Raw genomic sequence first — 26,300 nt, forward strand, 5'->3', positions numbered from 1 at the left:
GAAGGGTTCCTTTTTCCTTAGTTAATTCTGTTAAATTCTCTAACATTACTTGGCTTAAGAGAAGTTGACTTGATAATGCAATATGGTGATGATTCACTGTTGAATTTTATTGATCAACAAACTTTGAAGAAATTAAGGTTCAGTATTAAAGTCTCAAATAAATAGTTGTCCCTGTCAGTGATTTCGATCCCCCAGGAGGAAGCCACTGCCCTCTCCTTGGTGTTCCTTCCTTTGCTTATTAAAATACTTTTTACATGAGCTTTGCACTCCTGTGTGACATGGTAAGTGGAGAAATACTGTGTGTGCCTGGTGACACACCTGAGATTCACCTACCTGTAGCTTGTGGATGTAGTTGGTTCATTTTCATTGCTATATATTGTTCTATTGCATACATGCTCATTAGTATTCTCTGGAGCAGAGCTCAGAAATTCTCTCACTGTTAGCCACCTGAAGCTAAATGCTGTTCCCTTGGGGTTTCTTGTGGACTTTGAAACCAGCCCCAGGCGGGGAAAAAAGAAGAAAAAATAGAAACATGAAGGTTTCTACTAACATCAGAGATGGTTATATAATGGGAACATATTACTGAAGGGATAACATAGAATATGGCATATCAAAGTAAACAAGAAAATTTAAAACATGCTTTCATAGCATAGATAATGTATGCTAAGATAAATTGGGAAGGTTCATATCTCTACAGTCCATTGCTTACCTGTTGGCTTCTTTCATTACTGCAGATTTGCTAATGAAAACCAGAGTTGAAAGTGAGGGATAACTTCTCCGTAGTTGAAGTGCTGTTGAAACTGAGAAAAATCTGCTCTTAGACTTAATCCATGGCATCTGCTCTTATTTTTACTTGCTTTCAGTTGACTTTAAAAACCACCAATTTATAATGACTACAGATTGCACCTTTGACATATTGATTGGATGGTAACAGCTGGCTTGGTCTAATTAGCATGCAGAGAACTTCCATTGCCTCCTGTCCTCTGGGCCCCCCAGACATCAGCCACGTACACTCCAAACATGATCCTCACAGAGGCAGATTTGAGACTTGCTCTCCCTTCTTCACACATTTGGGGGCCTTGTGAATAAACTCTTCTCTGCAAAGGTCACCATTTCATAGACTGGCACACTGTGCACAGGGAAAAATGGGCCTGGTCTGGTAATATGATTCATATACAGCTTTGGGATGGATACTCAATTGCTTGGAAAATTTAATTCATGGGCAAATGCTTGTTTGATCACACTATCCCAGTGTTGCTTATCTTCTGGATGTGAAACTCTAGACAACTTTCATTTTCTTCTCTTAGATTTTGTACTGTTTATTTATGATGAAACTTTGGGAAAGATTCATGGATTGTTGGTTGTAACAAATGCTTCTAAAGAGACTGCGTGGGGAAGACAGGAGTATGAATTGTTGAGCAAACTGGTTGCTGTTTTACATTTTAAATGAAGTGAGTGTATCTATTTTTATAAAAACCAATTTAAATAAAATATTGTCAGTGCATGAACAGTGCTTGAGTTTCAGGCACTACTAAAGCGGGCAATTTTTACAAGCAGCAGTGTAATCCCATAGCTCACTATGGGGGTAAACAATTTATACCAAATGATCAGTAGGGCAATTTTTAATTTTTACAGGTGGTATTCTATTTGTCTGGGGATTTGCGAGGCTCCTAAGGAGAGGGCTGGTGATCAGACTGGTCCTGACAAGAAAGCCCAGGAAAGCTCGTAAGTCTGGAAAACTACTCCGTTTTCATGATGCCTGGAGGCCCAGGTGACACTGTGTGGTTGTGGAAATCTTTCCATATACCTCTGGAAGCAGCTGAATTTGGTGAGAAGATAAAAGGTTGCACAGAAGCCACAAGATGAGGCCCAGAGGACCACCCCCTCCCCACCCAAGCGAAGGACTGGAAACACATCACCATCCAGCATTTGGCCTTTTATGGGCCCAGTTCTAGCATTCGTGTTCAGAGTCACCTTACTTGCTTGCAAGAGTCTAGATATCTTTTAAAGCCACTTTCTACCTGGGTGCCGAAAGGAGGCAGGTCTGAGCAGTGTTACAGTTGAAATGGAGGCCGAAGAGCGAAATAGGAATGCTGGTGGGAGACAACTGGCCCCTTGCTCTTTGCACTCAATAGAACAATACTAATGATTTGTGTGATCTTGAGCACTGGCAGCGGGTGGCCTTTACCTTCCACCTAGGGTCAGAAATGCTGTACTATACAAGGGAAGAGGACCAGAGGTGGAGGGGCAAGGGAGAGAGGGGAAGGGAAGGAATGTAAGAAGAATTAAGGTGTGTTATGTATATGTACCAATTCTCCATGAAAAATGTAATCATTATTTACTATTTTAACATGCAGTAATAACAAAAGAAAACATGTTGTATTAGGTGAGTCCCACTGCCTTTGAGAGAAATGGAAAAAGTCCCTACGCTTGAATGGGACTGACTAACAACTCTTCTGGATGCAAGCAAATATTTCTTTAATAATACAGAAAAATGTTCAATACTAACATTCATTGAGTAGTCTATGCTGGATTTTATAGCATTTAATTGCAACATAAACACATACAGATGGTATTATAACACATTCCTGTTTCACAATTGAAAATATTGAGGGTCACAGGATGAGCCTTTCAAAGACAGTCAGTTAGGTAGCCCCAGATTTGGACTCTGACTGTTCTGTCCAAAAATCTGTTTCACAATCACAGAACAGCCTCCTCACTACTCACTCATCTGATCACATCACCAAGACGGCTGTCCTCAAGTTTCCTTCCCAATTCTCCTCTGTTCACAAACACACATGCGCACAGACACTCAAGGTCCTATAAATGGGTTCAAACAACTCCATGCTATTGTAAAATGGGCTTCTCTTACCCAACAGCATTTCACGGAGATCCAACCATAGCAATTTGCTATAAGCTGTTGCGAATTTAAATTTAGGGAGATTATTAGTTGAGTTCCTAGACAGATGACCTCTAGTTTCCAAGGCACCTGCATGGCAACAATAAGCACATGGGACATGGCAGACTTTTGAGCCTGTCCGTAGTGGACCATGCAAGTTTCAGGCAGCATAGTGCTCCTGAAGTGGGGATGATGGCCTTGCTCGGTGCACCTCAGTCAGAGGCACAACTCTGAGCACCTTCCAGGGAAGGGAGCATGTTTTATGAAAAGTTTATGTGGCCGATACACTAAGTACCACTAAGTACCAAACAGTACCATGAACTCGGTCTGCAGATGAGAATATCTGATCTGTTTCTGCCATCACTGCACTTAAGGAGCCAGAGACGCTCACCTGGAGTCAATTGCAATGGGTTCACAGGAAGGGGGTGTGGCATCAGTTTCTCACACCTGGTGAGGTAAACTGGGACATATTAACTTCCTGGGACAGGTGTCATGAGTTGCTCATGCATGTTATCCAGCTTCTCCAATCTCCAGTCTCCCACAGTATGATGCTTGGGTCCATTCAAACATAGCCTTTCAAAATCAAGATCCCCATAAGAGCAGGCTATGGGCACAGGCCATTGTAAGAGCCTGAAGGTGAAGACTGAGTCCCCCACGTGCATGGTTTTCTTGAAAAATGTGAATGACTTAATCCCTTCACAAGTGATCCATATTATCTGAAGATCCATGTGACAGGGGGTGGTCAGTGAAGATGGCTCTTTGTGTCTCAGGTTTGTTTCCCCTGGAGGTAAATGTCTTTCCTTCTAACCACAGAAACCATCATTACATTTCTCTTATACCTACTGTGTCTTAGAGTCTAGTATGCATAGGAGGTAGTGCTTAGTTTTCAAGGCTTTATTTTTTATTTTTTATCCTCTATTCTGCGAGATTCTAAGTGTGGGGATCATGGATTCATTATTTGTTTCTCCAAGGCCAACTCAAGGAGTGAACACATGAAGGAAGTGTTACTCAATGATGACTGGATGAGTAGGACAAGAGAGTAAAGTGAAGGATTCAGTCTCTGATGAGTGAATGAGTGGAAGGGAGGTGCATTAGCAGAAAGCACTCACCGAGAGCAAACGAATGGAAGGTGAGAGTGTACAGAGAAGCGCTTACTCAGAAAGTCAATGAACTGCTGGAAGGAGAAGGGAGTTCTACACAATAATAAATGGATGAATCAGGAAATTGCTTAGTCAATGTTGATTGAGGGGTTGAAAGGGACACATATATACAACAAGTGCTCATCAATGCTGAGTGAATGAAGTGAAGAACAAGTGCACACAGGAAAGCGTGTGAATGAATGAAGGGAAGGACAATTGTGTACCAGAAGTGGTTAGGGGTGAATGCATGAATAGAAAGACAAGAGTACAGGTGGAAGAGCTCAGTCAGTGTTGAATGAATGGTGGAGGGGACGGCTGTGTTCCGAAAAATAGTTAGCTAATTTGGAGTGGATGAGTGGGAGGTAGCCCCAGCAGTGCCCTCTTCAGGTAAGGATTCCTAATAGTGCTCTGGATCTTGCCTTCTTGGGTGCTCAATGGCTTTGGAGCTGCACTCAAAGGACAAAGAGCTCACAGGAGATGAGTAATGTCAGGTGTTTGTGTGTACATGCATGCTGTGCCTGTGTGCACACAAAACATGTATCTGCACGAGTGCCTGTGCTTCACTCAGTGACAAGGTACAGATGCCCCACAGATAAGAAAGACTTCAGAATCTAAAACTCCTAGATCTTTGTTTAGTTTTGGGATCATGAGGGAGGACATGAATAGCTTTAAAAACAGTAAGTTTCTGCTATGATGAGGGCCTGGGGCTCATACATTATTGGTTTTTCTGTGCTGGCTGCTCCTGTGAGCAAAGAGTTGTCAGCAGGGCCATATGCAGGGACATTGGGGATGAGTAACTAGTGGAAATGATTGTGTATAATGATGCTCTTTGGAAATACTGCTTGATTAAATGCTAAAGGAAGAGTGGATAATCATCAGAATTTCAATTAAACACTCACCTTATATTATCAGATGAAGGAGCAATTTAATTTTGCACTCCTCCTGCGCCCAGCTCCATGATCCATCAGAAATGTGGGGACTGCATCCCATAAGCTTTCTGTTGCTGAATTCTATCATCAGGCTGGCGTTGGCCTGGGTATTGACAGGAGTGTATGTAGTAGTGAGAGTGTAGTTGCGGCACTCTGGAAATTATGAAGTGCTGGTCTTTTGGTTCTTTCTAAACTATGGGACAGGGCCTCACTATTGCTGGGCTCAAACATGGTATTCTCTTGTCTCATTCTCCCAGAGTACTGGGATTATTTGTGTGCACTACTATGCCAGGTGAGGGGGTTTTGATTCTTAGGGGAAACATTTAGGAAATAAGAGGGACTAAAGGATGGGCTCCTTGATCTCTGCTGCTGCTTGCATCACTGTTTCCTGTTCTCAGGCCTGCAACACAGGGGCTTTCAAGAAGCATTTGTTGCTCTGAAGCTTCTTATTCCCTGTTGGTGACTTCAAACTTTATGGCCCTGTGCTGAGCATCAGCACTGGTTGCAGCAACAGGCTTGTATCAGGGATCTGGCTCTCTCTAAGCTCACAGCCACAGGTGAGGACCTTTGGAGAGACATGAGCTGGTCTCCTGACTACCACAGTTAGTTTACAGGATGATCCTGCCCCACCAAACCCAAAGGCTGTCTATGGACCCAGAGGACTGTGCAGTTTAATGTCATGTGGAGGCCCTGGGCCACTTCCCCTTTGCCTCCATCACAGATAACCTACATTGGGCCAACAATTCCTGGGCTCAGCATCATGTCCAAAGTGGGATGACCATTCATCCAGGAGCATTTTGATTGAGTGTAGATAACATTTAGTAAGTTTAAGACCATGTGTAAGGTCTAGGAGTCTGGGAAGAAGCACTCAGGGAGTCTACACCAGACAGGCTGTTCTTGTATGTCTGTATAAGGGCCCCAGCTCTTCAGAGAAGGGCTTTGATCCAAGGGAGGGGCCCCATAGGTAAAGTCTCAGGTAGGCCCTTTCCAGGTTATTTGTAGATTTAAGTCTGAGGCTAGGATTTAGTCTACTTATGATGGCGGGTTTTGACAGGTTCACATGAGGACTCACCCTGACAAGTGCTGAACCAACTCTCCAGGCAGACTCACACTGACAGAATTTCACTAGGGAGGCCTTGAGTTTCCAGGCATCTCTCAAACCATATTTTAGGAACAACTCATATTGAATGCTTTTCAAGTGTAACTTGGATATAGAATGCTGTGCAGGGGCTTCTGTCTCCTCTCCAGTTAGCCGGGGATTTGAGAAGAGAATCCATGTTGCAGGGGTATGTTTGAAGTGATGTGGGTCCTAGGTGATACTTCAGAAGCAGAAGGCAGATCAGGCTGTGGCATTCTGGTGTGTGTTGTGAGTAAGCAGACCCCAGGGTCTTGCTATCATTTGAGGGTTGGCAAAGCCTGGGATACATGAGAAGTGTGCCAGAATCCGAATTCTGTCAAGAAAGCTCTTTTTAGAGAAAAACAAGCACATAAGTAAAACAAATTCCCCTTGTTTATTTCAGAAAAATGTTCTGAACCATGAATCAAACTTGTCAACTGGTGTCTCTGGCTAGAGAACAACCAACAAGCAAGTCTGACAGGGAGAGAATCAACCTCTGCTAAATACAAATAAAGTTTTATATATAAAGCCTTTAAAACTTATATAAAACCAACCTTGAGCTCACAAATTCTACATACTTACACTTAATTTTTAAAAATCTTACTGAGTTTTCTCTCTCTCTCTCTTTCTTTTTTGTTTTAGAGTTGGAGATCAAATCCTGGGCTTTGTGCCTTTGCCTGTTACACAAATTCTCTGGTGCTAAGCTGCACTCCCAGCCCAAATCTTATACTTTTAAACAACATTCTTCCTGTATTTTGAAAGCTCCTAGGTATAAGCCCAGTTTCTGAATGTTTGGTGACTTCCGTTCTTGAGCCCTTGCATCCTTTCCCTGCACAGAAATGGGTAATCCATTCCAAGCTGCCCTGAAGAGACCAGGAAGCAGTTTGCCCAGCTTTTGTTAACTCAAAACTTTCTCTTTGTTTTCATTTTAAATAGAAGAACACAGTCAGTGATTCACTTGGCGGGGGGGGGGGGTTTGTGTATAGTTACTCCATGAAGTTACTTAACTTTTCTCTTATTTCCTCACTAGCTACTATAAGACATATGTAGTCTAGGGATTTCTCCTGGTTTGTTTAATGCCAACCTGGGAAAACATATCTTTAGTTCTTTAGTCTTCACTCATTAACAGCTTTTTAAAGACAGGATTCAGTGTCTTTGTGAGCTAATTTCTCCTACATCTCTCAGTTTGGAGGAGAAAATATACCATCGTGTCATTTTTGACATTGACTTTGAAATGGTAATGTATTACCCTGCATCAAGCTGGCTAAGATTTCAATGTGATCTCAAGAATATCCTTGAAGCTAACGTGAGTATTTCATCTCCCATAAAGAAACAAACTCCCTTATTTTCAACTGAAGTATCAAATATATATATATATATATAATATATATATATGTGTGTGTGTGTGTATAAATATATAATATGTATTTATACATATTATATAAATACATATTTTATAAATATATATCTGTATTTTCTCTAAAGTTGCTAAAGAGTGACATGCAAAGGAAAATTGTATCAGTGCCAGAATGCATAAATAATGATGGCTTCTTGTACACTCAGCATTGGAGCCAATCAGTTAAGAGCTTCATGTAACCTATTAATCTGACTCATAAGCCAAGGACCCTGACCCTGTTATGGAGGGAGCCTGGAGCACATAAGCAGTAAATGGCTAGGGTAGAATTAAGCTGAGGACTTCCTATAAAACAGACACTCATCCCATCGTCTTTGTCCTCGCCAAGTTATGGCTCATGCCTCCCTAAAGGATCTCTGCAGTAACATCCTTATTCATATTCAGCCTTTCTCCTCCCCAACTTTCTTCTCTGTATTTCCATCTCTCTCCTTGGCCCAGGAAAATAACTGAACATGGAGTCACATGCATGCTCACATCTGTGGGTATCAGCAGTGTTACAGCAGTTTCCCAACACAGCCCTTTTGATATTAACAAGAAAGGTAAGGGCTCCAGCTTCTGCCACCAGGTCAGTCCTACAGGTAATTTTTATAGCAAACAAACAAACTTCACAATAGAAAATGGAAAGTCTTCTAGAGTCAGGTGCAGAGAATTTGAAGGGAAGCACAAAGTCACTCAGCATTGATTTTAGCCCCTTACTTTGTTAGCATTTTCTCAGAGGCAAAGACTACCTTGCCAGGAAATAGCACTGGGAACAGACAGGACAATAAATGGGACACACCAGCCATAAGTGTAAGCAGACATTCCCTAAAGGAAATACAGAAGAGAGTGGTCAGGACATTGTATCACTTAATTCCCTTAAGTTAAAAAAAATCTCAAACTTGAAGTTTATAACTGTTGTGGGGTAAATTGTGTCCCCCCTCCCAAAGAAAAGTATGTTGTAATTCTAACTTCAAGTACCTGTGAGCTGGTCTTTGAAGTGTAATCAAGCTAAAATGGTGCCATTCCATGGGTGCTACCCAGTAATCAATGTTGGTATGAGAAGACAGAGTGCTGCATGCGGATGGCCACCAGACCCAATGCAGAGCTGTGGGCCACAGCTGGATGTCACAGCCACCCAGAATAGCAAGCAGCATCAGAAGAGAAGAGGCCCCAAAAGACTCTCCTCTCCCTGCCTCAGTGGGGAAAGGGTCTCTGCTGAGCCCTCACTTTTAGGGCTAGGACAAAGATCTACCATTTCAAGAAACCATACCCAGTTTATGGTCCTTTGTTATGGCAGCATTAGAAATGAGCCAGAAATCTTATAAGCTAAATTCCCAACATGCACTGGGTCAAAGACAATGATTTCTGGGGGTTGTAGTCACCATTAACTGCACAAATAGAGAAATGGAAAGAAGTATCTGATGTACACTTGTGGGTGACATTAAAAGAGCGAAGACCCACAGCATGCCAAGGTGTGTGTAATCACTTCTGGCATGTGGCTCAGGCATCTCCTTGGTATATGCAAATATTCCACATCTTTTTCAACACACAGCAACCCCTCCATGTCCTCATGAAGGGCCATTGATCCCCATGTAACCCCAGCCCTGAGACAGGAGACAAGGGCCTGAAAGTCCCCCAAGAGACACCTTTGTTTCTCATCTGTGGCTGCGCCAAATGATTCTCAGCCAATCTGCTGCATTAAGTGTCTCATGACCACTTCAAGAGACATTTGCTTTGATTGCAGTGAGTTTCAGAGACAGAACTCTCGCAGGTGACTCTACCCTGCTGCCCCACAGGATGCTCCTACCCCTCTGCAGCCTCCTTTAAGGCCTTTCCTTTGCCTATCAAGCAGACACTGCATGCACAAGCCTGCCTTTTTCAGTATATATTAGCAACTTCCCTTCTCAGGTTCAGTCCATGTGCTATTTTTCCCTCCACTGCAGCATATGTCCTAATAAAGCCTCTTCTAGATGGCATATCCCTGCCTATTGATGATTTCTATCTCCAGTCGAGCATGCTGAGCTAGTTTGCTAGGAAGTGGTAACACCAAAGGCTGCAAAGAATGATGGAAAGCAGCGGAGACACCTTACTGGGATCTATCATCTCTGGAGGTCAGAAGAGGAGGAGCACTGTTAACACTAAAAGAGCTGATAGCCACTGGTATTCGAAGTGCAAGGCTTTAACACTAAAAGAGCTACACTTGGCCAAAGTTTTATTTCTGCCTCAGCCAATCAGTAATGTCTTGGTGGCACATTTGGGGATCCTTTCCTTTGGAAGGGCCTGGAGAAGAGGGCAGACAACAATAATGGTCATAAGCAGATAGATGTAAGAACCAGCCCATGTCTGATTTCCAGCCTAGATATGGCTAAGAATCTGTGCTGGCCAAGGACAGTCTCATAGAGCCTTTAGTATTTACTTCACAATTATAGACACTTTTAACAGAGAAAGGAGAGGTTCTTAGCCTCTCCCTCTTTCTCAGTCTTCCTTTCAGTTTTAGGATCAGGCCATCCTGGTAATGACAGGGTGGCCCCTTCCTGCCTTCCTGCCAAGTCCTCTCTCACCATCCAACCCTAAGCATCCTGTCACCCTTAGGCAGGTCTCACCTTAGAGAATTTTCACACCATCTTTCTTGTGTTCAAATCTGTTGGACCTGGTCCTGTGTGAGCACATGGGCTTGGGTGTCTGCCTCATACCTCTAGGTGGATGCAGATGTGAGCTCAGCTCTGTCCCGCCCTGACCATGTTCCAGGAAGAGCCACTTGGGATGAAGGAGAGCGCTGTGCTCCCTGTGCTCTGGGGCTCCCGGAGCAGAGCACCTGATCTTGTTTGTCTGGCTCTGAGGATGGCAGGATGCAAATGCTCAAAAGGCCTCCTTCCCCTGACTGGGTTTTTGGTGGCCCTCTCCCACTCTGCCTGTAACCAGACATGAACCGCATAGGAGTTAGCTTTGCTGCTTGCTTTTTGCTTGACGTGTACTGGGAAGATTCTAAATGCTGGAATTTGGAAAGAAAAAAATTGTTTTTGTGTAGCACTTGCATCCTGGAAAATTCCTCCAGATCTCATATTAACTCACTTCCTTGTACAGTGCTGGACACATTTACTGAGTAATAGCGTGTACTAACACTAAGGACTTTTCTTGTATTTTTAAAATTTATATTCAGAAAAGTCCTATTGGGTTTTTAAAAATTAATTTCATTGGTACACTTTTGACATACACAATGATCATATTCATCATAGGAAATTTGTATCTGTACACATTATATGTTAATTCTTTTTTCCATCCTTCCATCCTTCCCTTCTATCCTTTCTCCCTTTTCAAAAACTTTGTTTCTACTGTTTTCTTTCCATTTTTTTAATTTTTAAAATCCCCACCTTTCTTTCCTAGTTCCTCTCTTGTTCCCCTTCCCATTTGAACATTTTCTTCCTATTTCCCAATGTCTATCCTCTACTTTGGCTCATATTGACTTTTTATGATCCTTTAATAGAGGAAAAAACAAGGTTCAAGACAAGGCAAGGCTCGCACAGTAGCCCGAGACTCTGGGCTTTGATGCAGGAGGCAGGGGAAGGGGAAGGATGATGCTAAGGTTGTGAAGTGATGGAGACCAACGCAAGCAGGTTTTTAGATCCTCCTTCCCAGGCAGAGAGCTCTGAAGCGTAATGGACCTGTGCCTGTGAGTCACTTCTGAGGTGGGTGAAGGTCATCGTCAGAGCTGGCACCACAAGACTGTCCTTGTCTGTCCATTTTCAGCTGCTTTGTGTGTGCTGTAAGCCCTGAACACATATTCTTCTGGTACCTTTCCTGTGGCCAAGAGATCTCCCAGGCATTCTTGAAATCAGTGAGCCTCTTCTTAACTCAGATCTGGTGATTCTCAGGCCAAAACAACCTGCAGTTCCTGAATGGAGCCTCTTGAGGTGTCCCCCATCATGCTGTGTCTCCCTGGTTTCTCTGCTGAATAAGCCCATCACTACGGTGTCAGTTCATTTCTTCTTGTGTCCCAGTGGACACAGTTGATGTTTCCTTCAAGGAGTATACACAGCCAAGCTCCAAGAGAGACAAACCATAGGCTCAGGCCTTCTTATGTCCACATGGTTTCCAGAGGCTTCCATGTGGCCCCGTTTCAGTCTCTCTAGTTGCTTTAGCAAAATGCCACAGACTGACTTGTAACACCTAGATAACAGAAATCTACTCAACCTTGTTCTGGCACCCACAAGACATAGGACAAAGTTGCTGGCACGTTTAGTGTCTGGTGAGGATAATTCTTGATTCGCAGATGTGTGTTCACATGGTAAAATGTGCGAGGTGGCTCTCTTGGATTTCTTTTATGAGGAAGTTAATCTACTCATGGGGCTCTATTCTTATGACCAATCCCTCCAAAGTCCTTCCTCCTCATGCCACTCCTGGGGGATGGTGATGAGCATTTCCACATATGAAATTTGGGGACACAGACATTGAGACCATGGCAATCGCACAGGAAAGCTTATTGTTCCCTTATGACCTCTCAGTCTTGGACTCCAGTTCCATAGTGTGAGATGGAAACTTGATGTTTTCAGCTACTCTCTTTGTGGGGCTTTCTAGGAGCTCTAGGTAACAACATGTGAATAAACATCAACACCTAGGTTGACATTTACTGTTATTCTAAATGAAAACATGCTTGCAGTGAGAGATTACTTTAAGACAGGCCTTAGTTTTTTTTTTTTTTTTGTTAAGTCAAAATACCTGATACTCAAAGTTAAAGGAGGACAAGTTTATTTGGCTCACAGTCCATAGTTGACTGGCTCCAGGTTAGGGTGGCATGGTAGAAGGATATCACAGAGAAACAGTTCATGGTGGGCAGAAGGCAGTGAAGCAGGGAAAAAACAGCAAGCAACAGGCAATGAGCAGCCACCCTTTTTCTGTTCCTTATATCTCATCCAGGCTACCCATCCCTAGAATGCAGGACACCCTCAATCCTAACATCTGACAGTGAATCAATCCCAGCAGCATATTCCCAGCCATCTCCCAAAAGCCCCACCTATGACTGCCAGAGGCTTTGGGGGACATCTCAGTACAAGCTAAAACAAGGTCCTTCCCTTTCTCCTAGAGAAAACACCTGCTGGCCCTCTGCTTCTCCTGGGTAGAAATGCTGGCATGGTTGTTTTGAACTAAACAAATGCACCAAAGAGAGGGAAAGAATTCAGCACCTGGGACAGGAACCAGGCAGAAGTTTGGACTGCAGTGGTGCAGATTACCAAGGACATGGTTCTCCTGCTCCAGTCTGTCTCTTGTATACTCACTGAACTCAAAGAAAATGTTCTTCTCAGCTTCTGGGAGGCACCTTCCACTTCTAGGAGCCACTGATGGGCATGCTTGTGATGCTTTGAAGCATTTGGGTGGGAGGTAGAAGCTGTGGATATGGCTACCTTGTGGGTTGAGCTAAATCCTGGAAACCTGGATTTCTGAAAAGTTTGCCAGTCATCCAGGAATCACCTGATGGTTAGAAGAACAATGTCTGCAGAGTGTGACATGCTGAGCTGCCCCACAGGGAAGCTTCCTGGGCTGCTGCCTCCAGGGGGCCCCACCAACATCTGACCCAAACCCTCATCCAATGGAGTAACCCCTCAACATGATTTGTGAAGTGAAAGCGAACTTCCTGAATCATCACTTACAAAAAACAAAATTAAAACCCTCATGCCAGAAGATCTTGATTATCTTTCTGTTCTCTGCAGGAAATAATTCAAAATGTTAACCATCATCAGGCACTTCATTAGCAAAAACTCCCCTTTTCATTATGCTTAATATATTTGTCAGCTTTTGAATAATTATAATTTGTTGTGGTTTCTATTTCCAATAATTTTTTCCTATTTAGACTTCACGAATTTGTGTTTCATTTTTCTTAAAGCAGGCGCCCCAGTTGTGTAGTCACAGGGTCATCCAAGCCGGGGTCAGCCCCGCCTCATGGCAGAGGACGGAGCAGAGGAAGAAGGCTTGTCTGGGGACACCTTCAGCCTGTCCTTGGGTGGAGGGGTCACTCCGTGTCCACGCAGCTGTGGTGGTGCTGGGGGGTCCCAGCAGCTGTCAGAGTGATGGGTGGGTCAGAGGGCAGCAGGATGTGGAGCAAAGTGCGTCCTGGCCATGGCATAGCCCTGTCAAGAGTTTGAGAGCAGAAAAAAATAAAGGGTTTTCAGCAACAGCTAGGAGTTTGGAATTTGGGGAGGGGCAGAGATGTCAAGTAGGAATTCTAAGGTTTGCTGCGGGAATATTGCTGTTTCTGCCCAAGTTCCTGTGTATCTTGGCAGGAGGAACAGGGAGTAGGAGGAGGTAGAGAAGACGGCAATCGAAACTTCAATTATTTTTAAACCTTATTTATTTCTTTTGGCAGCTGGACTTTGTTATTTGGATGCTGCAAGAACAGAGACTGAGCCTCGAGGGACTGGCGACTTTTTCAGGTTAGCCTGTGGCCAACCATCAGGATGCCGCTCCCTGTTTGCTGATTCCCTCAAGCCATCAGGACAGTTCAGGCTCAAATGCAGGCGGCAGCTTGTCTGCTTGTGGCCTTGTTCCTCCTAACCTCCCAGGGAGTCCTGGGCTGGCCCAGGCTGCTCCCACTGCTGCTCTGCTTTCCTCACCGACCACCCTTTCCATACTGGCTTTTGTCCCTCCAGGTCCTCCTGCGGGATGGACCTGCAGTGAACTCTCTTCTCATTCTCACACTGGACACAATTTAAAGTCTATTGTAGGAAAGAGGAGATAGTTATTCTTGTTGCATGTTTGTGGGGGCAGAGAGGAAGAGTCTTCTGCTGGTGATGGCTCAGCAGGTAAAATGGTGCAGGATCTGACAGTTATAGCTGTATGCTGCTGAGGGCATCTCTGCCCAGACTGACCAGGCAGCATGCATCTCCCACAGGCAGAGGGGAATGTAATTAACATGGGCTGGCCCACTTCAGAACCTTCTGAAGTTTCTGACGGAATCTAATGATCAAGATTGGACAGTCACACACTCTTCAACCAGAGCTGTGAACATTGGTGGGCCTGGGGTGTGAGCATGCCAGTTTCTGTGCATTGGGACAAAAGATGGTTCTTGAAAAAAAGGGAGGTGCAGGGATTCCAGCAGAGGCAGCTGTGAGGAGCTCTCTAGGAGCTTGTCAGGTCAGATCCAAGTACTGGGTCGAGATATTGGGTCCAGGCACTGACCCTTAGTCTTTTCCATACCACTGTATGTCCCAGTGGTGCCAGGGTCACTTGAAGACTATGAGCTGGGCCAGGCCTATACAAGGACACCATTCTCCCCTGGGCATGAACATATCATCCCAGCTTAAGATGAAGACTTATCTCTTAAAGCACTGGCTTCCAGTACAATTGGAATAATTGCTTTCCTTGTAGGACCACAATAAGGATGGAAAAAACTCAGCTGTCTCAGGTTCTGGGTGTGCAGATGATACAAAAGTGGTGACCACTTGTACATCCATGCGATCCTCCCTCTTCTTGAGGTCCTCTTCCCCTTAAAGTGCTCCTTGGGAAACAACAGCAGCATGGACACTGACTTCTGAAGGCCAGCGAGGGAGTCCTAGATAGTTACTACACATGACCTCCATTTCCCCACAAATATGGAACGGGGAGGAGACCATGGATTGTTCAGTTCAACACATGACCTGCCTTGACACAGCCCCTGATAGTCATAAAGGTACCACTCATAGGATCTGGCAGCTGCCAATGGAGACCTTTCACCTATCCATACCTGAGGAGCTTTTCCGTGGACTTCCTGGGCGATAGTGAGAGGCACCCTCAGGGCTGGGCAGAGATCCCATGCTGGTGAGTTAGGAGTGACCAGGGTCATTCAGGGAGTACATGGGGCTAGATCTTGCTTTTATTTCAAAGACAGGGAGGCTGCATCTTTGCATGCATGTGCACACACACATATGTGCACACATGCACATGCACGCATGCATACACACACACACACACACACACACACACACACACACACACACACACTGACTGATCTGGCATGCTCTCTCATGATCCCTTGGCAATTCCATATTTTCTCCAGGATGACACCCAGAGAAGAATCTTGGCATTCAAGGTTCCCAGCAGCTTTTCAGCCCTGTATGGACTCCCTTTCATGTCCACAGAGTTGTTGTTAGCTGCTACATGGCCTGGTGTTCTCGGGCTGTGCCTCCCACAGCCTCTCCTTGGCAAGTGTTTCCTTACTGGTCTGCACCTGGAAGGTCCTACACATTCCTCTGGTCTCCTCCCTCACAGTCTAGTTTCTTTTCCTGTTTTTGGCTCAAAAATCCAAGCAAGTTTATTGCTGAACCCGAGAGGGACCTCTCTGTATGAGCAGAACAGAGATGTTCTTTACAGGCTGAGGCTTTTTTCTTTCCAGCACTGTTTATTGGTGGGTTTTTGAGGGAATGGATCAGAGAAAAATGGCAGGCTGTGGCTTGTTAATGTGTCCTCTGTGACCTAGTGATATATCTTGCCCAAACTGCTCATGACCTGTATAAAATGAAACTTACGTTCTATAAGGTGGAGGTAGGCTCACTCCCACGTCCATCCTGTCTGGACTGTGTCAGTCATTATATGGGGGTGCTACCTACTTGACAACTGCTTGACTCTGGCTGCTGATAGAGAGCTTTTTCATTGTGTCATTTCCCATGGAGCAGGAAAACTGTGAGATCATGGCACCATTTAATGACTCACCATCTGCACCATCCATCCCAGAAGCAGCAGCCGTTAAACACCCAAGTCTAAATCACTTCTGTTGCAAGTGAGCTGACTAAGGTCACTGTATGCTGTGGAGCTTCTTCTGAATGGTCATCTCTCCCCATCTCACAGGGGGACCTGGTGCCATCATCCATATAGCCATTCCTGGAGGCCCGGCTGACAGCCTGAGGCTTTTGTTAGGAAAAGCCTTTGCTCTTCTGAGCCTACAGCCTCTCTCCATGACAGGATGGGCATGGATGTGACAGAATCTCCTGTCTATCTTGTCACACACATCCATGGTCCAGCCTCAAACCGGGGATGCACTTTTTCCATTTGTCTTTCAGAGAGCTGAGAGCAGCAGTGTGACTATGGTCAGGGTGTCCTCCTCTGAATACAGCAGTAGAAGGAACAGCACTCAGTGCCACTGTGTGGATCGGACAACAGCGACAAAGTCATCAGAATGAGGAAGGTGGCAAGCAGAATGTGGAGGAACGTGTGTGCCTGTGTACCTATGTGTGCACACAAATGTAGGAGGTATGAGAAAAATATGAATGTTTAAACAAAAACAAACAAGTCACTGTAGTAAAAGTCTCATCACCATTAAACTCCCTCAAAATACTCCTCCCAGTTTTGAACAAATTTATCCCATCTTTCTCGCCACTTTCTGAAGCAGTTCTGGAAGTTGTCTTTTCTGAGTCTCTCCTCATGGTTGTTTCTCTATGTTCTAAATGATTCAAACATTTATGGCAATTTGTGTCATATAAGAACATTACAGCAGATCTTCATCGACCTTATTCACTGGATCTGGCACCATGGGATTTCTGGCTCTTTCTCAAAGCCAAAATGGCTATGAAAGGAAAATGTTTTGAATAAGTGAATGAGTGAGTTTGTTCCAGAATGCAAGGGTAAAGAGAGGAGGTAAAAAAAAAAAAGGGTGGATTTCAGCGCTCTAGTTCTAAGGCGTTGACTCTCTGTTCACACCGGTGACTGGAGTGGCCCCCATACAGGGATGTGCTCAGACAGCATCATACATTCATCTCATTCTGTGCATCCTTTTGTGTCCTGATGAGCCCTGCTGTTACCTTAGCGCCCTTCTGCCTGAATCTTCTGTGAGGATTTTCTCCATTGGGGTGGAATTGCACTTGGCTGCTTCTAGCTAATATTTTGAACCTCTCTGCATCCTAGTTCATAATTTCTTACTGTATGTGGATGAAGTGTGAAAGTTAAATAAACTGATATCCACTGTGTCCCTCAGGCAGAAACTTTCGCAAGACAAGCAGAAAGTAAAGTGCCTCTGGCGCTCTGCTTTGTGCCCTGGGGAATGTGCACAGTAACTCAAACAGCTTTGAGGTTTGCAAAGTATTTGTTCTTCTGACTCTCATGCTTGGGACTAGAAAATAAGAGCCCAGTGGAGTCCAAAGGAGATGATAGTGATGAGCACAGCCCTCAAGGGATTTGATGGTATAACAGTCTCAGCTGGTCCCCTAGGACTCTCACTGTGACCGGGTATGGCTCTGGCAGAAGGTGCATCATCTTGTTCAGGCCTCACGACATGGGGGCAGGTAACTTTAACCCCCTTCAATGAGGGATAAGATCAAAGCACAAAAGGATGAAGGAAATTGGCATCAATCCTACAGCTAGCAACATTGGAGCCTGGATCCACGCCAGGCAGTCTGATGCCAGAGTCTCCTTTCTTCTTCTGCCCTGGTCTGGTTGGTGGTTATGTTCATCCTTCCTCTGTACTGATGCACAGACAGCCATGAAACAGATGGGAAGCAGTCAACAGTGAAAAGAGGCTGTTCTGCTCTGCTCTGTATTGCTCTGGGTAAGATGCTTCCTTTTCCTATGCCTCAGGGTCCTTCCTGTAATGGGGACTGCAGTATGGCTCCCTGTGCAGATCTGTGGTAGAGACTGAGCAAGGGTATGTGCCCAGATTTCCCAACTGGATGGAGACTCAGTGGTAGGAGATAATAGGCTGAGTTATCTAATGGGGTCCATTTAATTGCTGGCCACAGGGTGGACATTATGATACTGGAAAATTTAATTTCAAACTAGGCCATATTAATATTACCTTCCCTGAACTCAAACCTCTGCATCTGCTCCCAACAAGTCAATGTGTTTTAATTAGTGTACTATAGTTTTTCCAATCATCCTTTAGTGTTTCAGTGAATGCCCGTGTGGACAAGCTGAGTTACATGCTGTCTCTTGAGTCCATGTCTTCTATATCTTTTGGCTTCTTTATCTTGTCAGATCTCAGGTCCATCCTGCGGTGGGGATGACGTGCAGACAATAAAAGGATGCGGTGCAGCATGCATTCAGGAAGCTGGAGCCCAAGCTGGCTACAGAGAGCTGGCTGCAGATGACACGAACCTCTGGAGCTGGGAGACAGCGCAGGGGAATGGGAGGCAGTCTGGCTGAAATGTCCAAGTGGAAGATGCTCATATGAAACTGTTGAGCAACTGGGGATCTGATCATAAGGACAAAGCACCAACGTAAAGGAAGAAAAATGCCTCAAAGTTAAGGGGAAGAAAGAGCATGGTATGCAGCTACTCTTCCTGGGCACACTGTGGTTTTCAATAGACAGCATCATAGATCACAGAGGACACAAAGTCCAGCTTTGGACTTTACTACTCACTGTGAGGTGAGATGTGCTAATGTCTCAGAATCTCAGGTTTGGAAGGGAAGGAAGTTCAGAGGTCATTTCATCTACCTTTCCTTGATGACCTTGACATCATTCTTGTTGAGGGAGCCTTAACCAGTGAGGGGTAGGATTCACATGTCTGCCTGCAGGAACCCACCCACTTTCACCTGTTGAAAACTTTTCTCTATCTCTGAATGGATACAATGACACTTAACACAAGTCTCCTGGGAGGGGAACAGGACTGATGGGATATTTTATACTATAGCCCCTAAATAATTTTTGTAATATGTGAAGACCTTACTATATATGTAAAAATAAAAATTTGGGGAGAAGCATTACATTGAATCCTGCATGCTTCTACATTGTTTCCAGCTCTGATTTTGGGGTTCATGCAGAACATGTGCTGCAGAGCTACAACTACTGCTTCCAAAATGGAAAGAGCACTACATGGTCCTAGCCAGTCTTTTTTAGGATAGCTCCTTGTCCTCATGACAGTACCTTCTAACATGGTGTTCACTCTTGGCTGTTGTCCCCTGGTTGCTCTGTGTTGGTGGTTTAGGAGTTGGCTCCTGAAAGGAAGGTAAATGCTTGGTCTCGTATAACTAGCTGGGAATGAGGGGCTGTGGTCTTTCTTGTTCCTCAGATCTATTTCAGACAGTGCAAGCCAGGAGACTGGCATGCTGGAGTCAGAAGCCCGCCAGGTCTTGTGTGTTGCTGTTGATTTTTCTCTTCCCCATCCTGTTATTAAGAATGTATTTTAATGAGTTTCTCTCAAATGATATACAATTACTCAACCTGTTATGAACATTAGTTCCTGAAAAGCAGAGATAATACTTAGTTCACCTTTGTATTCCTGGGAAAATTCCCTGTAAATATTAAAAATTGCTCAAATAGTGAGTAAACAGAGCTGGATGAACACTGTGGAATCTCACTTAGGGGCCACCAATTTGGGAAGACTATGAACATTGTAGGGCACCAGACACTTTGATGAAGGCTGGTTTGTGAGTGTGGACTTCTGCCCAGCTCCATTAGTTCTCAGGGACGCTGCCTCCACCACCCAATCTGCGAAAGGAAGGGGTTGTTGGACCCCTCTACTTCTAATCCACTACTTTATGGGGCTCCAGGTCACTGTGTTTCCAGCAGCATGAGGTCACAGAAGAGCAAAATAATATTCTGCTGATTAAAAACTTATACATGTACATGAATGTAGGTAATACTATCTGCTCACCACTGGGCTCCGGACAAATCTGGGAGAGGAGAGGCAGTGGACATTAAATCAAGTTTAGATATATTGGATATCTTAGGCTGGACATTCACATTTCTGAATTGAGACAGTATTGCAGGACCGCCCGTTACCCAAGTGTGAGCAGGGAATTTGTGAGCTTGTGTGAGTGTGCATCAAGGCAAGATATCACCAACCCTGATGAATAGTCTTAACTGGACAGAAGGAGATTGAAAGCTGGGCTTTGTCCTATCTTGTCACAAGTGTGCTTTGAGTGTACTGTCTACATTATCTACACTATGCCAGACTATAACCCACCACAAACAAATGTACTCAGCCTTCATAGTAACATGTAAGGAATGATTTTCATTTTGCAAATAATAAAACTTATGGTTCAAGTTCATATTTTTTCCCTCAAAAGAATCTGACACAGAGTGACTATAGTTTGCTAGAATCTATACTTAATCTTATTTAATCTCTAATGTAATCTTAATCTAAAATTCTTTCCCACCATGGAAAGATGCTCTTTTACATATCTAACTATGACTCTAAATGCGTTTCTTGTATGAAATGTAATGAGGGCTGTTAGTAATAGGAGATACTCAGTGAAGCATCCAGAATAAAAGAAAAACTTCAGGTCTAGGAGCATCAGCCTACTTTCCTTTTGCGGGAATTCAGGAGATTGGGATGTGGAACTGATGGGTTCTCCAGCCTTCTCAGGGTGGGCTGATTTAGTTGACAGATGAGTCCTATTAGTTACTATAGCCAGGAGGCTGGATAATGTGTAATTTAATGGAGAAGTTATAAGTAAAGAAGTGATCACTAAAGAAGTATGCAAATGAAAGAGAATGGCACATATTTATGGCCAGCATTTTATGGGCATCAGAAAGGAGAGTAATGAAGGTATATATTTTCTGGAAACCACTAAAATACATGGTGATTTGTGACTTTTTAGAAATAAAATACAGTATGAATGATTCTATACAAATCTTGTCAAGTATGTAGGGTAATTTTTCCCTAAAGTAGTGGCTTTACATTACAGAACTTAGTTCATAAGGGACCAGGAGCATGTGCAGGTTATCTGAGAGTGCTGTTAGGAAGGGACTGTGGAGGTACTGGGTAAGGTGTCATTGGCAGAACTGACTTCAAGGTGTGGGATGTAGGGACATGGCAAAAACAGATCCCGCCTTTTATTTTGGTAACAGTAACGTCCAATGGGGGAAGAGGGATAAAACAATTACTTAAGATGAGCTTAAGCAAAAGAGAGCAACAATGGCTCTTCATGTATATATAGATGGTTCTGCATATATGTATACTCATATCATTACTGTATTGTGTTTTCCCTGTTGAAAGATAATCATTTTACTGGAAAAAAGGAGAAAATCAGAAAAGTTGACTTGAGGAAACTGTTGCTATACTGGCCTTGTTCTCCCAAAGTCAACAACTAAAATGCTTGGATGAATTTAGAAAACAGCTGTCTTCAGACAGTGGACTGCAGGCAGAGCAGGGCTATGATCTCCGCAGAATCTGAGGAGGAGGTGCTAGGGTGCTCCAGACGCTCTGTCCCTGAGTTTTCACGCTGCACCCCAGGCTGAAGGAACCCAGAAGAATGCAGGATTTTCATTAAATGGGAATCTGGAGAGGTTGGAGTGCCTGGACCTGAAAGAAAAGAGAACGGGGTAATGAAGGGCTAGATTTCCAGAAATCTATACAAATATGCAGACTGCTGATTCTGTTGCTCGGTACTAAGTGTGCATAGGATGAAGGTTCACCATGCTAGAAAAAGTACTATTAGAAACAGCAAACTGAAAACTTCCCAGAGCATCTACATATCTTTGAGTCCTATCAAGCCAAAGTGGAGAAAAATGAGAAAAAAGTTAAGAAATTTAGTAAAAGTCCTAAAGCAGTTGCTTCTTAAGGGAGGAGCTAAATTGACTAGAATAAAAGTCATTCTAAACCTATCCTTATAATTTAAAAAAAAAAAGCCTGAAACAGGTAGATTATGCCACTTTCTCAAAACAGTACATCAATCTATAAAGGGGGCCAATAGAATCCATGTTCAGTACTGTAACATAGTGTTGTTCATCATTCAGTACAAAATTACTAAACATGGAGAAGCAGGAAAATATGACTCATAGCCAGGAGAGGAGCTAGTCAACAGCACGTACTCTCAGGAATGAAGACGCAGTAAAACTATTTCAAATACAATTGAAGGAAGATTGCACATGAGAAGAAAAGATATATACATTAGAAATAGGGTTATAGAAGCATGAACTAATGACTCCTTGGGTAAATTTGGAAGCAGATGAAGTGGGTCAGGAGCAGAAATTACTGAAAGTTACTTGAAATTACTTGAAAATGTACTGACAGAATCTACCCAAAGTCAAACATAGAAAAAGGGTTTTAAAAAAATAAATCAAGCCTCAGTGACAATAGGGGGAATATCAGGATAATATAAGCAATATGCATGTATGGAAATGGAGTCTCAGAAAGAGGGCAAAATACACTCTGAAGGAATAATGACATGAAATTTTCCAAAATGATCAAAACTAGAACTCCGGGGTCCAAGAAACTCAAAATACACAAACAATCTAAACAAAAACAAAACCACATCACTGAACATCACCAAACTGCAGAAAACTAATGATAAATAAAAATAGCTTGAAGATGAAGGAAAAAAGTTAGTTATGCATAGAGGAGCAAAGATCAGAATCATCTTTCCTTCTCAGAATGTTTTGTACAGGAGGTGGGGAAAAGGCTGCATCGGACCCTGGGGCATAAAGGAGAGCGTCCTCACCCAGAGCACTATGTCCAGTGAAAGCCACATGTTTGAATCGAGGCTAATTAAGCTTGCTGTCAAAATACGCACACTGAGATACTGTCTTCAAGTATGTAGTCCGCGGGAGTGATAAAAGAGGAGCTTTGGGCTGATGAAAAATGTCACAAGCTGGCTATGAGCATGTGTCAGGAGACTGAATTTACTGCCTTGTGTTTCAACCACTATGAAACAATGAAAAGCTCAAAAGTCTAGTGAGAATCCACAGTCGGGGTGGTGGGTGTATAGGGGATGCAGGATACCTGACCCATCAGGCCTGAGGCTGCTGTGTACCCTCACACATTCACACACAGACACCCTTTCTCCACACTTGTGGGAGCTCCAACAGCACAGACATCCATTTTTCGTCACAAGAACTGTAGCAACTGAATTCAATTTGAAATACAATTTTAATTAAAGTAGTACAGTCTTTTGCTTCTTTAATTACCAGATATTTCTTACCATAAAGAAGCATAAAAAAATTTAAAAAAAAATTAAATTGAGTGAAGCCATCAGAAATGTCCCTGGCCTCTCTAGGACACTGAGAAATTCGTTTGTTTTACCAGCACCAGATATCTTAATAAACTCTAACCACTCTCCTGGGATGAGAAAAAAAGAGTGTGTGTCTAACCTGAGTACAGAACACAAAGTACAGAGTATGATGAAGTACATGATCCAGAATTTATAAGAAAGTAAAAAACTTAAAAACAACAACAATAATGTAATACAATTAAAAATGAGCGAATGGTTTTAAAAGGTTTCTCAACAGAAGAAGTACAAATAACTAACAAATATATGGAGAAAATATCTAATATGTTTAGTCATCAGGGAAGTACAACTCAAAACTACAATGAGATCCTTAGTTATTTTTTTCTTTGCTGAGACAAAATACCCAACACCCAAATTTAAAAGAAGAAAGGTTGAGTTAGCTCACAGTTTGTAGAGGTTTCAGTCCATAATTTGCTGTTTCCAAGGCAGGGTGGTATATGACACAAGGGCAACAGTTTGTGGCATCAGAAAACAGAAAAGGCAACAGGGAGAGACAAGACTCTATTCCTTATATTGTATGTAGTCTACCCACCCATGGAGCATCCTTCTTTATGACAGAGTAGACTACGTACACTGGGTTCACAACCTCAATCCCAACATTGGACCATCAATCAGTCACAAACTCTAGATTCAGTCTCCTCTGAAAAGTGTACCCCCACCGGCTGCATAACCCTTTAGGAGGTACATCTAGATACAAGCCACAACAGATGTGGTCTCACTCCAGTTGGAATGGCTATTATGAAACAACAAAAATGGAAAGGTAGTGGCTGATAAAGATGTGGAGAAAAAGGAACTGTCTTATACTATTGGTGGAATTATACCAGGTGCAATAAAAATATGAAAAATTGCATTTAAAAAATTTTTACAATAAAAGAAACAATGAATGCCATTAATTCCCTTTAAGATACTTCCCTGTGCTTCAAACATATTTACCCGTCATTTTTTTTACTTTTTTGTTTTGTCTCCTTGAGACATGGTCTTGGTATTTAGTTCAGGCTGGCCTTGAGCTCATATATATCAGGCTGGCCTTGAACTTGTGGCAATCCTTCTGCCTCAGCCTCCCAAGTGCTGAGATTACAGGAGTGTGCCATCACACTTGGCTTCTTGCCACTTTTTAAATTAAGTTTATTGCTACCATCTTAGATATGCATCATGATAATGTTCATCGTAAGGAATTTGTACCTGTACATAATGTAACTTAATTCTTTCTTTCTCATTCCCCAACCTTCCCTTTAACTCCTCTTCTCTCTTTATTTGCAAAAGCTTTGTTTCCATTTTTTCCTTTTCTTATTTTTCCCCTTTTTTCTCCTCCCTCAATCTTCTTCCCTTTTGAATATCTTCTTCCTATTTTATAATATCTATTATACATTTTGATTCTGATTTATGCTTTTGGTTTCTCACACCACAGAAACTATGTGATATTTACATGCATGTCCAATTTATTTCACTTGAATGTGGTCTCAAGGTGGATCCATTTACCTGGAAATGTCTCAAGCTCACCCTTCTTTATGACAGAGCAGTACTCTGTTGTATGAAAAACTTTCATTTTCTTTATCCATTCATGGGTTGATGAGTATTTGGGCCATTTCCAAGATTTAGCTATTACAAACTGTGCTGGTATAAACATGGATGTGCATATATCACTGTGGTATGATGTTTTTAAATCTTTTGGGAATACCAATAAGGGAAATATCTGGGTTTCATGAAATCTCTAGTCCTAGTTTTTGAGGAATCTCCACACTATGGAATTTCCATAGTGGTTGTACCAGTCTCCACTTCCACCAACAGTGGAGAAGGGTTTCTGTTTTTCTTCACAGCCCCCCGCATTTGTTATTGCTTGATTTCTTGATAATAGCCATTCTTTCTGGGGTGAGAGAGAATCTCAGTATTGTTTTTATTTGCATCTTTTGAGTGACCAGTGATGTTGAACATTTTTCCATATATTTATTTGCTGTTTCTACTTCATTTGAGAAGTGTCTACTCATTTTAGATGACCATTTTTAATTGGGTCTTTAAATTTGGAAGGCTCTAATCTTTCTGAGTTATATAGTCTGAATATTAGTCCTTTGTTTGAGGAGTAGCTGACAAAAATTTTTTCCCACCCTGTGGATTGTGTGTTCACTCTGTTGGTGGTTTCTCTTGCTGTGCAAAAGTTTTTTAATGAGATGAAGTCCCAGTTTTTTTTGTTTTTGTGTTTGTGCTGGAGATTGAACTCATGACCTTAAGCTTGCCAGGCAGGCATTTATGCCACTGAGCCAAATCCTCAGCCCAAAATTAGATGCCTTGATACTTGCTTTTATGCCTTTTTGGGGGGCAGGTGGGTACTGGAAATCAAACTCAGGACCTTGTGCTTGCCAAACAGGTCCTGAGCTGTATTGCCACCTGAAATCCCAGTTTTTGGTTCTTTATGATAGTTCTGTGCAATTGGGTTTATGTTCATAAAGTCTTTTTTTATACCAGTGTCTATAAGAATTTCACCTACTCTATCCCCAGCGCATTTAGTGTTTTCTGTTTTAATATTTAGATCTTTGGTCTATTTCAATTTTAGCTTAGTGCGTTCTGAAAGAAATGGCCCTAGTTTTACCTTTAGAATGTGGAAATCCAGCAGCACTTATTAAAGGGGATATCTTTCCTCCAGCGAGGATGTTTGGCACCTTTGTGAAAGATAATGTGGCTAAATATGTGTAAAGTTATTTCTGCATCTTCTAATATGTTCCACTGGTCCTTGGGTCTCTTTTTTATGCTCGTACCATACTGTTGTTATCACAGTTTCTTTGTAGTATAATTTCAAGTCAGAAATGACCTTGCCTTTGTTGCCCAGTACTACCTTTGCTAGTCTAGGTCTCTTCTGGTTCCAAATGCATTTTAGGATTGTTTTCTTTAACTCTGTGAGATATGCTATTGGACTTTTGAT

General features: G+C 42.9%; 1 long non-coding RNA gene across 3 annotated transcripts in view; it reads left to right on the plus strand.

The window, feature by feature from the left end:
* The window catches only part of LOC134472108 (uncharacterized), a 74,686-nt gene that overhangs the window by 32,671 nt on the left and 15,715 nt on the right, over positions 1–26,300 (plus strand). For 2 of the 3 annotated variants that reach the window (XR_010041963.1, XR_010041962.1), the window contains 4 exons: positions 1,636–1,725; positions 13,836–13,902; positions 16,504–16,693; positions 18,410–22,602. This is a non-coding gene — a long non-coding RNA (uncharacterized LOC134472108). Of the gene's footprint in view, positions 1–1,635; positions 1,726–13,835; positions 13,903–16,503; positions 16,694–18,409; positions 22,603–26,300 lie in introns of those variants that run through there. The other variant, XR_010041961.1, reaches the window with a different exon arrangement.

Source organism: Cavia porcellus, unplaced genomic scaffold (genome assembly GCF_034190915.1).
Source record: "Cavia porcellus strain 051 isolate PalLab524CR breed Dunkin Hartley unplaced genomic scaffold, mCavPor4.1 scaffold_22, whole genome shotgun sequence".
Lineage (NCBI taxonomy): Eukaryota > Metazoa > Chordata > Mammalia > Rodentia > Caviidae > Cavia > Cavia porcellus.